General features: G+C 37.8%; 1 pseudogene; it reads right to left on the bottom strand.

Moving 5' to 3' along the window:
* Positions 1–705: 705 nt before the first annotated feature.
* On the bottom strand, positions 706–10066 carry LOC107815109 (putative late blight resistance protein homolog R1A-3; annotated as a pseudogene).
* Positions 10067–14617: the final 4551 nt, after the last annotated feature.

Below are 14617 nucleotides of genomic sequence, written 5' to 3' on the forward strand. Positions count from 1 at the left end.
TTCCAGCTACAATTAAAGAAATGAGTTGACATATCTGACCATTCTTATATCATAGATTGATTATTATGTCATTTTAACAAAGCATCAAACGTTTCAAAACTACATGGGAAGAAGCTAAATTTGAGATTCTCTGAATTCTAAAGTGAAAAAAAGAGTCATTAAAGGCTCGTTTGGTTGGGAAACAAGTTATCCCGTGATTAATTATTCCGGGATTAGTTATCCCACCCTCTCATAGGGATAAAAAAGCACTACAATCCGGGGATAACTAATTCCTGGATTCGTTATACCACGATTTTATTCCAATCAAACACGGGATAAACTCATCTTAATCCCGGGATTAATTATCATTTATCCCTCATACCAAACGAGCCTTAACAGAAGAATCACATGCAGAGCTATACTTGTTTGTAGGATACTTTTGCTGTCCCTTAGCAGCTTTACTCACCAAAAAGAAAAAAAAGAAGAAATTAAACAGAAATCCCAGTAACACTTGATAATCAGTTTTTGGCCACAATGGAATGGAAAGGAATAAGATCCATCATTTGAAGCCCCTACAGTAAATTGTATGTCCCAACCTTTATATGTGGTCTGCAAACAAGATTATACAGGTTAAACTAATTGGAAAAAAATACACTGAAAAGGAACTTAATGTACGAAGAAGGAAATAAATTCGTATATCCTCGCAGAGATTTATGCAGATAGGACCTAAAAGGAATACTTTAAAAGTTCAAGCTTGTCTTCTCCTGTCATTTCTGAAATATATTCCTTAATCCTTAGGGCTGAATCTTCAAGTTGAGAGTTGCTTTCCAGTGTGATAGACTTCAATGAAGTAATATCCCCAAAACTCTCTGGGATCTCCCTAAGCTCAGTACAGCGCCGTAATTGTAGTTCCTCGAGCACAGGAAACGATTCCTCTCCAACCTGCCATTCAGAAAAAGACACCCATGCCAAGTTTAGCGATTTGAGACTTTGGAAGGTGACTTCCTCCGCATTCCATTCTTTCCCCTGGATGGTTAAGCTGTGTAAACACAGTTCTTGAAGGTTGGGTAATCTCGCAATTCTTGATAGTGAATCGGATGTCAGATCACACCGTCTCAGCTCCAATATTTTCAAGCTCGAAGGGAAGTGAAAATCTGTATGTTTATTGGGCCAAGGGCAGCAATCAAAATATGCGGAAACTTCTTCAAGTTCATTAAGGACATCCAATCTTGGAAAACAAATCGGCTCTTTTACTGCTTCTACTATGAAACTAATGCTGAATTTAAGGCTTCGAAGATTGGGAAACCTTTTGAATATCTCCTTTCTGTCTTCCAAACAGAAAATGGTGGGCTTATGTAATATTCTCAAATTCTCTAACCTCGACTCCTCTTCTAACACTGTTGGTTTGTCGATGGTCGGTTCAAAGAGATACAATTTATTCATGCTCACATGTCGTAGCTTTGGAAGACTCAAAATACTAGGTGATATTACCATTATTGATCGACCAGTATTCACCACCAGGATTTCCAGATTCAAGAGGTTTGCAAATGATGGAGGGTGTTGCGGAAGCCAAATGTATATAGTGTGAATAAGTCACAACTACTATACCAAAAATTATGACAGCCACCAAATAATAAATAAGACAATAAAACAACAATAAAGGGAACACCAGAATTTACGAGGTTCGGCTAATTTTGCCTACTCCTCGGACACAACCAAATATTTTATTCCACTCCAAAAATACAAGTGAAATAATACTAAAGAGAGAAGATACAAATGCCTTAAACAGATGAGAAGGCAAATGAGAGGTGTGTTTCAATCCTAAACATTAGGCCTTCTTTTATAGGGGAAAAATCCCCTCCAAACTTAACTCCCAACCAATGTGGGACATTGGCATTTTGCCAAACTTTAACAAATCTCCACCTTGGCAAAATTCCACATTTTCAATTCTCTCTCAATAACAAATTTTGGTTGTGTCTTCATCTTCAATCTTCAGTGTTCAACAATGTTGATCAAATCCAAACAATGTTGAAACTTGACCGCAGTCACCACCTTTGTCAGCATATCAGCAGGATTCTCTGTAGTATGAATTTTCTTCACCGTGACTCCACCTTCTTCTATGATTTCTCGTACGAAATGATACCGAACATCAATGTGCTTCGTCCTTGCATGATAAACTTGGTTCTTCGCTAATTGAATAGCACTTTGACTATCACAAAAAATTGTGATACCTTTTTGTTCAACACCAAGCTCCTTTAGCAATCCTTGAAGCCAAATTGCCTCTTTCACAGCATCTGTAATAGCCATGTACTCTGCCTCTGTTGTAGACAAAGCAACTGTTGACTGCAAAGTAGACTTCCAACTAACTGGTGCCTTTGCAAAAGTAAACACATAACCAGTAGTTGATCTTCGTTTGTCCATATCACCCGCAAAATCTGAGTCACAATATCCAACTACAGACTGATTGTCTTCCTGCTCAAAAACTAACCCGACATCTACAGTATTATGAATATACCGTAGAATCCACTTCACAGCTTGCCAATGCTCCTTCCCTGGATTGTGCATATATCTGCTAATAACTCCAACAACTTGTGAAATGTCAGGCCTTGTGCAAACCATTGCATACATCAAGCTACCAACAACATTTGCGTATGGTACCTTTGACATATACTTTCGTTCAGCTTCATCCATTGGCGACATAGTAGTACTTAGCTTAAAATGGGAAGCAAGTGGAGTAAACTGGCTTAGTCTTGTCATCTATGCCAAAACGTTGAAGTACTCTCTTCAAATATTCCTTTTGAGATAAACAGAGTTTCTTTGAACGTCTATCTCTAATTATCTCCATGCCAAGAATTTTCTTTGCCTCACTTAGATCCTTCATCTCGAACTCCTTCTTCAGTTGAATCTTCAACTTATCAATTTCTTCCGAATTCTTGGAAGCTATCAACATATCATCAACATATAGGAGAAGATATACAAAGGAACCATCTTTAAGCCTGCGCAAATACACACAATGATCGTATTTGCTTCTCTTGTACCCTTGCCGCAACATAAACTCGTCAAATCACTTGTACCATTGTCTAGAAGATTATTTCAATCCGTACAATGATTTTTCAAGTTTGCACACCATATTTTCTTTTTCAGCAACTTTGAATCCTTCTGGCTGAGTCATGTAGATTTCCTCCTCCAAGTTTCCATGTAAAAACGCAGTTTTTACATCCATCTGAACTAGTTCCAAATCCAATTGTGCTACCAAAGCCAACATAATTCTAATGGAGGAATGTTTTACAACTGGAGAAAACACTTCATTGTAATCAATTCCCTCCTTTTGAGCATATCCTTTGGCCACCAATCTTGCTTTGTAGCGAACATCTAATTGGTTAGGAAATCCTTCTTTCTTTGCAAATACCCATTTGCACCCAATTGCTTTCTTTCCCTTCGGGAGATTGGCCAATCTCCATGTATGATTCTGATGAAGGGACTGTATTTCATCATTCATGGAAATCCTCCACTTATCTTCTTCTGAACTTTGGACAGCGTCTTTATAAGTAGTAGGAACATCATCAGCTACAATTGAGGTTGCACAAGCAACCGTCTCTATGAGACGAACAGGTTTCGTTATTGTTCTTTTTGGCCTGCTGGTTGCTATTGATTCAAGTTGTTGTTGAGATTCCTGAGTTGGAATCTCCTCTACTGGCTCTCCTTCCAGAGGGTAATCTTCATTTGTTTCCTCCTCTGCTTCTTGTGTAGGAAAAATAAATTTTCCCTCAAACTCCACCTGCTTAGAAGCACCTTCATTTTGTTTGGTATCTTCTGTTACCTTATTTACCATAGCAAATTCATCAAAGGTAACATCTCTGCTGAATATTACTTTCTTTGTCATAGGACACCATAAGCGATATCCTTTGACTCCAGAAGTAATTCCCATAAAAATAGCCTTCTTTGCCCTTGGATCCAATTTTGACTCCGTCACATGATAATATGCAGTTGAGCCAAACACGTGCAAAGAGTTATAATCTACAGCAAGTTTTCCGTACCATTTTTCAAATGGTGTTTTGCCATCAATAGCAGCAGATGGTAGACGATTAATGAGGTGGCATGCATATGTAATTGCCTCAGCCCAAAATTCTTTGCCCAAGCCAGCATTGGACAACATACACCGTACCTTCTCCAGCAAGGTCCGGTTCATATGTTCTGCCACTCCATTCTGTTGTGGTGTATGTCTAACAGTGAAGTGTCGGATGATGCCATCATTTTCACAGACCTTATTGAAATGATCATTTTTGTATTCACCTCCATTGTCTGTGCGAATACACTTGATTCTCCTGCCTTTCTGATTTTCCACCATCGTCTTCCATTTGAGAAAAATTCCCAACACTTCATCTTTGCTCTTCATTGTATACACCCATACTCTTCGGGAAAAATCATCAACAAAGGTTACAAAATAGTGCTTCCCACCCAATGAAGGTGTTTTGGAAGGACCCCAAACATCAGAGTGTACATAATCCAAAATGCCTTTAGTATTATGGATCGCTGTACCAAATTTAACCCTTGTCTGTTTCCCTTTAACACAATGCTCACAAAACTCCAAGTTGCAAGCCTTTACTCCTTTTAACAATCCTTGATCTGATAGAGTTTTCAAGGATTTTCCTCCAGCATGTCCCAAGCGCATGTGCCATAGCTTGGTTGCTTCTGCCTCTTTGTCGTCACTGGATGTTACTGTCGCTGTCCCAATAACTGTACTGCCACGATAGCGGTACATATTATTATTCTTCCGATTAGCCTTCATTACCACTAGTGCACCGGAGCATACTCTCATCACTCCATTTTCTGCAATGATTTTGAACCCTTTTGATTCTAGGGCTCCCACAGAGATGAGATTCTTCTTCAAATCCGGTACATATCGAACATCTATCAATGTTCTGATCATTCCATCATGGTTCCTTAATCGTATTGAACCAATGCCATATGAGGTAAGAGGGCTGTTATCCGCTGTGTGGATGACTCCATATTCTCCTTCTTGAAATTCCATGAACCAGTCCCTGTTGGGACACATATGATAGCTACAAGCCGAGTCCATCAACCATATGTCTGATGATGTTGATGACTCTGTTGTAACTAATGAGAAGTCTGAATCATCACAATCAGCTACATTTGAATCCATAATGGCCTTTCCATTGTTATGTTTGGCCTTATTCTTCAACTTCGGACAGTCTTTCTTCCAGTGCCCTTTTTCTCGACAAAAGGCACATTCATCTTTGCTGGGTCTGGATCTTGACTTGGATCTTCCCTTCTTTGTCCTCGTTTGATTTTGAGGACGACCCCTCACAAATAGTGCTTCTCCTTCTCCGCCCTTCTGTTTTTCTCGCTTTCTTTGTTCATAGCTGTACAAAGCCGAACAAACTTCTCTGAGAGAAACTTCGTCATTTCCATGGAGTAGAGTAGTTTCAAGGTGCTCGTACTCATCAGGAAGTGACGCCAACAACATCAAGGCCAAGTCACCATCATCATAAGTTGTATCCATATTTTGCAAATCTGTAACCAACTTATTGAAACTGGTGATATGTTCATTCATCGTGGTACCAGGAACATAGGTGAAGTGAAACAGTCTCTTCTTCATGTACAATTTATTTTGACTGTTTTTCTTCAAAAATTTATCCTCCAGTGCTTTCCATAATTTACTTGCAGAAGTTTCCTTTGTGTATGGATATTTCTGCTCTCTAGCAAGGTAGGATCGAATGGTACCGCAAGCAACACGGTTGATAATTCTCCAATCTTCTTCTCCAATAACATCTGGTTTCTTTTCTTCAATGGCCAGATCTAGCCCTTGTTGAAAAAGGACATCTAGAACCTCGCCTTGCCACATCCCAAAATGTCCGGACCCGTCAAATATTTCGACCGCAAATTTCACATTTGACACAATTCTTGTCATAAGCGAAGATGCCAATGATGACGTATTGTTGACACTTGATGTAGATTCTTCTTGTTTATTGTCTCCCATCTTTGACACAAATATTATTTAATAGCTGACGACACAAATCAAGATTATTTCCTTTCTGGTGTGGAAGATCAGACTAAGCTGCAACCACAGAGCATACTCAGACAGAACCTTGACTCAGTTACCAAGATAAATCTTTTCTGATGTGGAAGATCAGACTATGCTGCAACCACAGAGCATACTTAGACAGTACCTTGGCTCTGATACCAATTGTTGCGGAAGCCAAATGTATATAGTGTGAATAAGTCACAACTACTATACCAAAAATTATGACAGCCACCAAATAATAAATAAGACAATAAAACAACAATAAAGGGAACACCAGAATTTACGAGGTTCGGCTAATTTTGCCTACTCCTCGGACACAACCAAATATTTTATTCCACTCCAAAAATACAAGTGAAATAATACTAAAGAGAGAAGATACAAATGCCTTAAACAGATGAGAAGGCAAATGAGAGGTGTGTTTCAATCCTAAACATTAGGCCTTCTTTTATAGGGGAAAAATCCCCTCCAAACTTAACTCCCAACCAATGTGGGACTTTGACATTTTGCCAAACTTCAACAGAGGGAAAGCTCTTGCCTCTGTTCGAATGTTTAAGCACCTCAAATGAACAAGCATGCCTATTTCATTCAGCAAAGAATCTTTCAAAAATATTCTGCGCAGCTCCAATCTTTTAAGAAGCCTCAAGTATCTTAGGTGACAGTTTTCGGAAAGATTGCTGGGCTTCGGATATGCATCCATGTCTACCTTCAAAGAGAGGAGGTGTTTAACATAAGGATTTTTCTTTTCTGGGCTGAACAGGACAAAATTTTTGTCTGAACGATCATAAAGAATGGTCATTCCCCGTGGCATCAGATCTGAAGAAGAGGATGGATCACTTGAACTTACAAAGCCAAACAACTTTTCCTTTTCAGCTTTTCTCGAACAAAAATCATGCACAAGATCATGAATTTTGATACCCGGGTCCCTGATACCTCTCTCATTGAAAAGCATTACCAAGCTACTAGAAATTAACTTATCCACATAAGTCTCCTGTACTTTTTCCACACTCTTCATGTCATTTTGTTCCACAAATCCTTCGGCACTCCATAAGTCTTTCAATTGAGAGATTTGAATATCTTTGTCCTTTGGATAGCTTGCGAGGTAGAGAAAGCACAGCTTTAGGTGATCCGATAAATGGTCATAACTTAACTGTATAACATCCATCACTTCCCCTTCATTCTTAAAGGATTTCAAAATATTTAAAACTTCCAGCCACAAATCCTCTTTCTTTTCCATTTTCGCAATGACTCCACCGATCAGATCAAGTGCCAAAGGAAGCCCCTCACTCTTTAGGGCTATTTCTTCTCCAACATCCTTTAGTTCGTTAGGGCAGCTTGCTTCTCCAAATACCTTCTTCTCTAGTAACTCCCAACTTTCTTCTTGTCTTAGCAATCGAAGGTTAAGAGGATCACTATGACGTTTTCCATGCAAAGCCACTTTCTTTTCTCGACTTGTTAAAATAATTCTACTTCCTTTCTGAAAATCTTGAAAAGGCATTGTTAGCTCGTCCCATGCTTTAGTATCCCACAAGTCATCCAAAACAATAAGATACCTCCTACTGTGCAGCTTTTTTCGAAGCTCATCATAAACATCAAAATCCTCGGTAAATTCAGCATCTATACCAGTGACTTGATTAAAAATATTATGCAACACCTTTTTTGTTGTCATACTCTTGGTCGACTGTGCACCATGCACGAATATCAAAATGACTAGTAACTGACTTATCATTGAATACTTTGTACGTAAGAGTAGTTTTACCTGCACCAGGCATGCCAATGATTGAAATAACATCTAGCTCTGGTAGTCGATTGGTAAGCTGTGAAATTATTAGGTTTTTCTCCTCCTCAAAGCCTACAATTATTTTCCCAACTTGCTTTTTTGATGACTTTCTTTCAACTGGGTCGTTGGGAGAGTTTACAACAATAAGACTCATGTTTTCCTGTACCTCTTTCTTGATAACCTTGATCTTTTCTACGGTATCAGGAAGTAAGAAAATAAGCTGCAAGAGACCATGATCTCTGACAAGAATTGAATTGATGACATGTTCTGCCTCATATGCCACATCTAGAACACGAGTCCAAAGATCCCTATTCAATTCTTGCTCAACATTCCCAAAGAACGATTTTATGAACTGTAGGTATTCTTTCACCAACCCAATTTCTTCCTTTATCAAAGCAACTGCATAAGCATTGGAATTGAGCAAATCATTCAAGTTTATGAGTAGAAGATTCATGAAGAGTGATCCATCACTCTTGGGGAAGCAGAGCTGATATGAGTCTTCAGGGGCTTTCAAGAAAACATGTTTGAGATCTTTCTTTAGGAATTCAATATTTCCAGCAAATCTAGACTTGCAGAACTTGTTTCATTCGTATTCTCTTCATTCCTTGAGTTCTCTTCTAAGTTTCGAACAAGAATGGATACGTCCCTGGTAAGAGCTACAACACGTGATAAGAATACAAACAGTTTGTCGTGATGAATAATGTCTTTGGGCGCATCTGTAAGAATAATCAATAGAAACTCTATCATGACATAAATGTTTTGAGCTGAAGTGCTAGCAGTAATAACATTAACCCTATGCTCTTGTAGATGAATCAAATATTTTCTAAGAATGTTTGGAGAGGCTTCTAAGAGCTGCTTATTGAAGTGTCCAACTTCTGCTGATTTTGAAGCTTTCAAATTTGTACAACATATGTGCATAAACTCCAGCTGAACAGGAACAATCTCCAGAAGCAGATGAGCTAGCTTGACTTGAGGGACGTCGTCTATCAGATCAAACTGATAAGCCAAAAAGGCAAAACAGAAGTGTCTTACTCTCTCAGCCATAAGTTGAAACTGAGGTAAGACATATTCAATTGTCTCATACTCAAATGTAACCATTTACTTTTAGTCCATGGAAATCTGTTAAATTACCACATACATTCTGAAGAACCCCATATTCTGTTTTTAATGGGCAAATCAACTCAGCAAACACCTTGGATTGATCATGGAGATACACGAGGAGGGCGTCCAAAAGTTCGACCAACTGAACCTCAGTCATAGTGGCACTTGGTTCAGAATTATGATATGAGCTGAGACAACTTTCCATTTTTTCCTGGAGGCAAGGAACGACATCATCCGTCAATTTACGCAGCATGTCATCTCCACACTGATGAAAAAGTGACTGAACCAGATCATGAAACTCATACAATCTGCAAGATATTTTGGCATCCAAACCACCGGGAATGAAATAAAAAAGCTGAAAAAATGACAATATAAACTTCAGCCCCATTGTCAGGTTTTCATTTTCATCTATGTCAAGAGCAATTTGATCTCGTCGATTCTTTAGCCTCTCTATGAAATTCAGCAGATTGTCAATGTCCTTGTGAAATATAGCAGATGTCACCTGCCAAAAGACCAAATGTGTATCATAATTTCAATGCCGCATATTCACCATAATAAATTTTACTCTAAATTAACTGGCAATACTGGATAAGCTAAATGTTTATCCTGTAGTTATAGCTTATATCACAAAGCAAGCATGTTAAAGAAATATGGTTTACTTTGTACTCGCTCCATTCCAATTTATGTGAACCAATTTGACTGGGCACGAAGTTTAAGAAATAAATGAAGACTTTTAAAATTTGTGGTCCTCAACAAGCCATAATATTTGTGTGGCTATAATTCTTTTGAAACTTGTGATGTTAAACATGTCAAAGTATTTGTATGACAATAAAAGCTTTTCATAGAGGATAGAATTGAAAGTTTAAGTTAAGTTGTTTTCAAATTTAGAAAGAGTTCATTCTTTTTGGAAGGAACCAAAAAGGAAATAATTTCACATAAACTAGAACGGATATATGTTATTTACTCAAAATAAGGGTGAACCAAGTTCAACTGAAAGAAAAAAAGTTTTTCCAATTTATCTTTTTGAACCTTCGTACAGTCGAGTTTTATTGATCAATCCATCAACCAAATATTTAGTTACGTCCTAAACCTAATATTAAAAAAACCCCTCTTTAGCTGCGATGAACAGTAGCAACGCAACAGTTCACCGGCCATAACTCCATATTCCGGCAGTGGAAATTCACCAAATTGGTCGCAAAAGAACCCCCTTCTCATTGCGAACAATACCCAGTTAGATTCATCCCCAAATCAATAGCCAATTTTTCCAGATCTTAATTTTCATTTCACGTTTACTGTAGAACGCAGAAATTTTTATTAAATTCATCTGCTTTTTCACGTCAATGGAGTTTTGAAGAACTTAATGGATGTTGCGACCTCTCCCCAGCCTTTGGGAGAGGCAATCCAAAACAATCAAGAATCAGTTCCTAATCATAATACCAAGCAGTCTTATGCCTCGCATCTACTGTCAAAACAATCTGCCGCAAAATCGTCAAAACTGGAGCTTTGTCCAGTAACGTTTGAAATTGGTGAATGTGGAATTCACCATTGAAGAGGTGAATGCTTTCACAATGGAAGAAGGTTTACATCAAGCTGTAATCCTCAAATTTTCGTATGGGAAACCTGATCTACAGGAACTACGACAGATTATTTCCAAACAATTTGATGTCAAAGGCTACTATAATATTGGACAACTGGAATATCGGCATATACTGATTAGGTTTGATTTGTTTGAAGATTTTGTTCAAGCTCTGTCAAGATCGACAGGTTATATTAAGGCGAAGGGTGACGAGTTCTTTTTTAGAACATTCTCATGGACAATAGGCTTTAATCCGCGTGAAGAAACATCGAGGGCAGTCGTATGGATCTCTTTACCTGACTTGCCTGCAAATTTCTTTGCAAAAAGGTCGTTAATGTCCATCGCTTCAGCAGTTGGAAAGCCTTTAGCAGTGGACAAAGCAATGCAAGATCGAACGCGACCAAGTACGGCAAGGGTTAAGGTCGTGCTCGATTTACTGGACAAGCATCCAAAGAGAATTAAGATTCATATTATGGATAAGAATTCTGGGAAAGTTGTTGAGCATTATCAGGAGATAGTATATGATAATCTTCCAAAATATTGTACCTATTGTAAGCATCAAGGGCACGATGAAAGATCATGCCGTTGGAAGACTGTGAAAAATAAGGAAAATGTAGTTGTTGCGACTGAAAATGAAGGTCTGGGCAATCTGGACAAATTGCAAGATGATGCCAGGGATTTTCTTAATGCAAAAAGGGCTGGGCAGCTGGAAGATGAAGCAGCGAAAGCAAGTTTGGTTGAGCAATAGATTTCACAAATTGAAGGAAGAAAACAAATTATGAACAAAAACAATGAAGTGGTAATGAATCGAGCAGCGGTGGATAACAATGCAGGTGAAGTCTCAAAGCGTGATAAGGGTCCACATCCTCCCTCTCGATATGTGCCTGCTAGGATAGCTTTGGCAAGGATTTCCAATGCTGTTAATCCAATTGTGCAAGCCTATGACGAGCTTGCTAGTGCTGCAGCTATTTTGTCAGCTGGTGTAAGTTTAAAGGGTGTTGTTGCTCGGGCTGAGGAATATGCTACATGTTCAAAAAGTGATCATGTTGTGATTGATACACAAGTAGTTGATCGAGATGCTAATGTCCCTGATGCTACAGCTTTTCATAAGGAGCAGGGATTTGAGCAGGGGACTCAGGCTCAGGCAACTGGTGTAGGTACAAATTTGGAGTCTACTACTCCATTGAAAACAACTGTTGATCGAGTTGATGCACTTGTTGAAACAGTTGAGAAATCAGCATCAGCAGGTACAACTGCTGTAGATGTATCTAACGCTGCTTTAGTTCCAGCTGAAGTTGCTTCAAAACCTACTGATGTTGTACAAGATAAAAAGGAAGTTGGGCAGCATATTATTAAGGATAATTGGACAACAGTTTCCAGCAAAAAAGGCACTCCAAACAGCAAAAAAATGATGCAGGTTGAGCAGAATTCCACAAAATTTTCAAATCCTTTCAATGCTCTAGCCAACGTGAATGACTATCATGAGAAGATTGATAACACAACAACCTTAATTGATGGTTCTTTTAACCAGCAAATAATACCAATTTCAAGCAGTAAAAAGGGAGGCCGAACCAGCAATAATTTGGCTAAGTTTTCCGGAGATCGACAAAATGCTATAAATAGCAACGTGGCAGAAGTGTCAAAGGGCGAGCTACTACCCAGGTCTAGCACTCCCGCGATTCTTGTTTCCATTCCACAAGTGCAGAAAATTATCAAATAATCACAGATTGAAATGATGATGTATGCCAATCCTATATTCAAGCAACCGTTGGTAACGTTGAATACATCGGCGTATGACATTCCATCTCAATCAGTGGAGTCGTTTGGGGATGTTGAAGGTGAATCTGGGCAGCTCATGTTGTCAACGGGGAATAATAACGAGGTGATACAGTCAAATCTGAGGTTGATGGCTATCAAATCCAAGCTTTGGCAACAGCAGCGTGAGGATGACAATGAAGAGGATTAGGGCGATGGTTTCGCTGGTTATTCATCAGAAGAAGCTGATAATGAGGTTGACCGTGATAGTAAGGTATATGAAGTATGTTAAAAGTTATTAGTATTTAAGTGAAATGAGTCATTAGGTGTGGACCTAGAGGATTACACGTGTAGAATGAAAAGGGGGTCTCTAATGTTAGTAGTGTAACATCCCGTACTTTAGTATTAGGATGAGTCGTAGTAATCCATATGAGCTTGAAGGGATTAAGGTCATTCATGAGGTTATAAAGGATTTGTGGCAATGTTATTGTAAGACCCCCCTAGTTTGACAACCTTGACACCGTTAGATACATTTTGATATGATATTTTCTTTTGACTGAAATATTTTTGTAAAAAGTTTGAAAAATATGATTTTGTATAGTTATTAATATTACTACTTCCGGATATCTTTTATTATACATATAATATGAAAAAGTTTTATAAATGAGATTTTCTTTATTGTAAAGATAAAAATTATTTTCTCAAAAGAAAGGAATGTTATCTTTTTTACCGTTTTGAGAATTAAGCGTACGAAAATTTGTGTTCTTTATATGAGATTAGGAAAATTAGAAATTGATAAAATATATGTATTTTTTACATAGATATTTTAATGAAATAATAGTGTATGTATTAATTTTATATATAATACCATAATTTATTAATATCTTAATATTTTAATAGTAGTACTTTACGACGAGGACGAGATTTCTAAGTTTTCTTAACATTATCCATGCTAGTACACGTGATAGTGGCTACTAAATTAGACATCTATATATTATTATATTAATAAAATTGTTAGAGGTGGGGGATACGTGTCGTGTTTAGGAATTGGAAACAAATGTTGCAGCATGATAGATAGTAATTACTACTATGTACTTCCATGTGTTTTTGGTCTTATCCTAATATGAACTCTTATCTTAAATAGGTCCAATATAAAAGAATAACTCTTGGTTATTATATGTATTATGAGATATTTTTGATTTATTAATATTTTATATACATTAATTATTAAATATGGAGATAAGTATGTGGTAGATATGTTTTGTATTAGTAGGCAATATTTGTCACAAATATAGAACTCCCACCGCCAATACATGGCCAGGTGGAAGCCAAGCGTTAAATGTCCATTTGCTTTCATTTTGGCAATAGCTGCTTATAACATTAACACTTCTTTTTTGTGTGGAGAATGAATTAACTGTTATAAATATATTATATTATGGATGTTCATTTAATACTCCGTTGTAAATAAGCTTCCTGAAGAACCTTATCCGTATGGGACTCCACAGTAAATATGTTTATCTATTTAGTATTATATTGGAAATAAGCTTCCTGAAGAAGCTTATCACTTCGGTACCCGGTTATGGATAAACATTACCCCCAGTAGAAGTTTATCCATACCGGGTATAATAAGCTTATCTTTTCAGTACCCAGTTATGGATAAACATTACCCCCGGTAGAAGATTATCCATACCGGGTATAATAAGCTTATCTCTTCAGTACCCAGTTATGGATAAACATTACCCTCGGTAGAAGATTATCCATACCGGATATAATAAGCTTATCCATTTAGTACTCCGTTATGGATAATTATTGCTCTCAGTAGAAGATTATCCATATCTGGTACAGCAGCAGCTTACACAGCAGCTTGTAGCAGCTTACACAGCAGCTTGTAGTAGCAGCTTACACTGCAGCTTGTAGTAGCAGCTTACACAGCAGCTTGTAGTAGCAGCTTGTAGTAGCATCTTACAGAGCAACTTCCTTTCTTCTATAAATAGAAGAGATTTCAGTTCATTATGTACATCAGTTTGAATTCGAATAATATATCAGTTTCTCTCTATACTTGTCTTTACTTTATAGTCTTTATTTCATAACACGTTATCAACACGAAGCTCTACCATCTCGAGCAAATATTTTGAAAGTATCTGAGGTAAGAACTTTCTTTTCCTAAATAATGTCAAATCTTTCTAAACTTGAATTTGTAGCCCTGGATATATCGGGCAAAAGCTACATGTCTTAGGTGCTTGATGCTGAAATTCATCTTGATGCGATGGGTCTGGCAGACACCATCAAGGATAAAAATCAGGCATCAAACCAAGACCGTGCCAAAGCAATGATATTCCTACGCCATCACCTTGATGAGGGCCTGAAAATGGAATATCTCACT

Source organism: Nicotiana tabacum, chromosome 11 (assembly GCF_000715075.1).
Source record: "Nicotiana tabacum cultivar K326 chromosome 11, ASM71507v2, whole genome shotgun sequence".
Taxonomy (NCBI): domain Eukaryota; kingdom Viridiplantae; phylum Streptophyta; class Magnoliopsida; order Solanales; family Solanaceae; genus Nicotiana; species Nicotiana tabacum.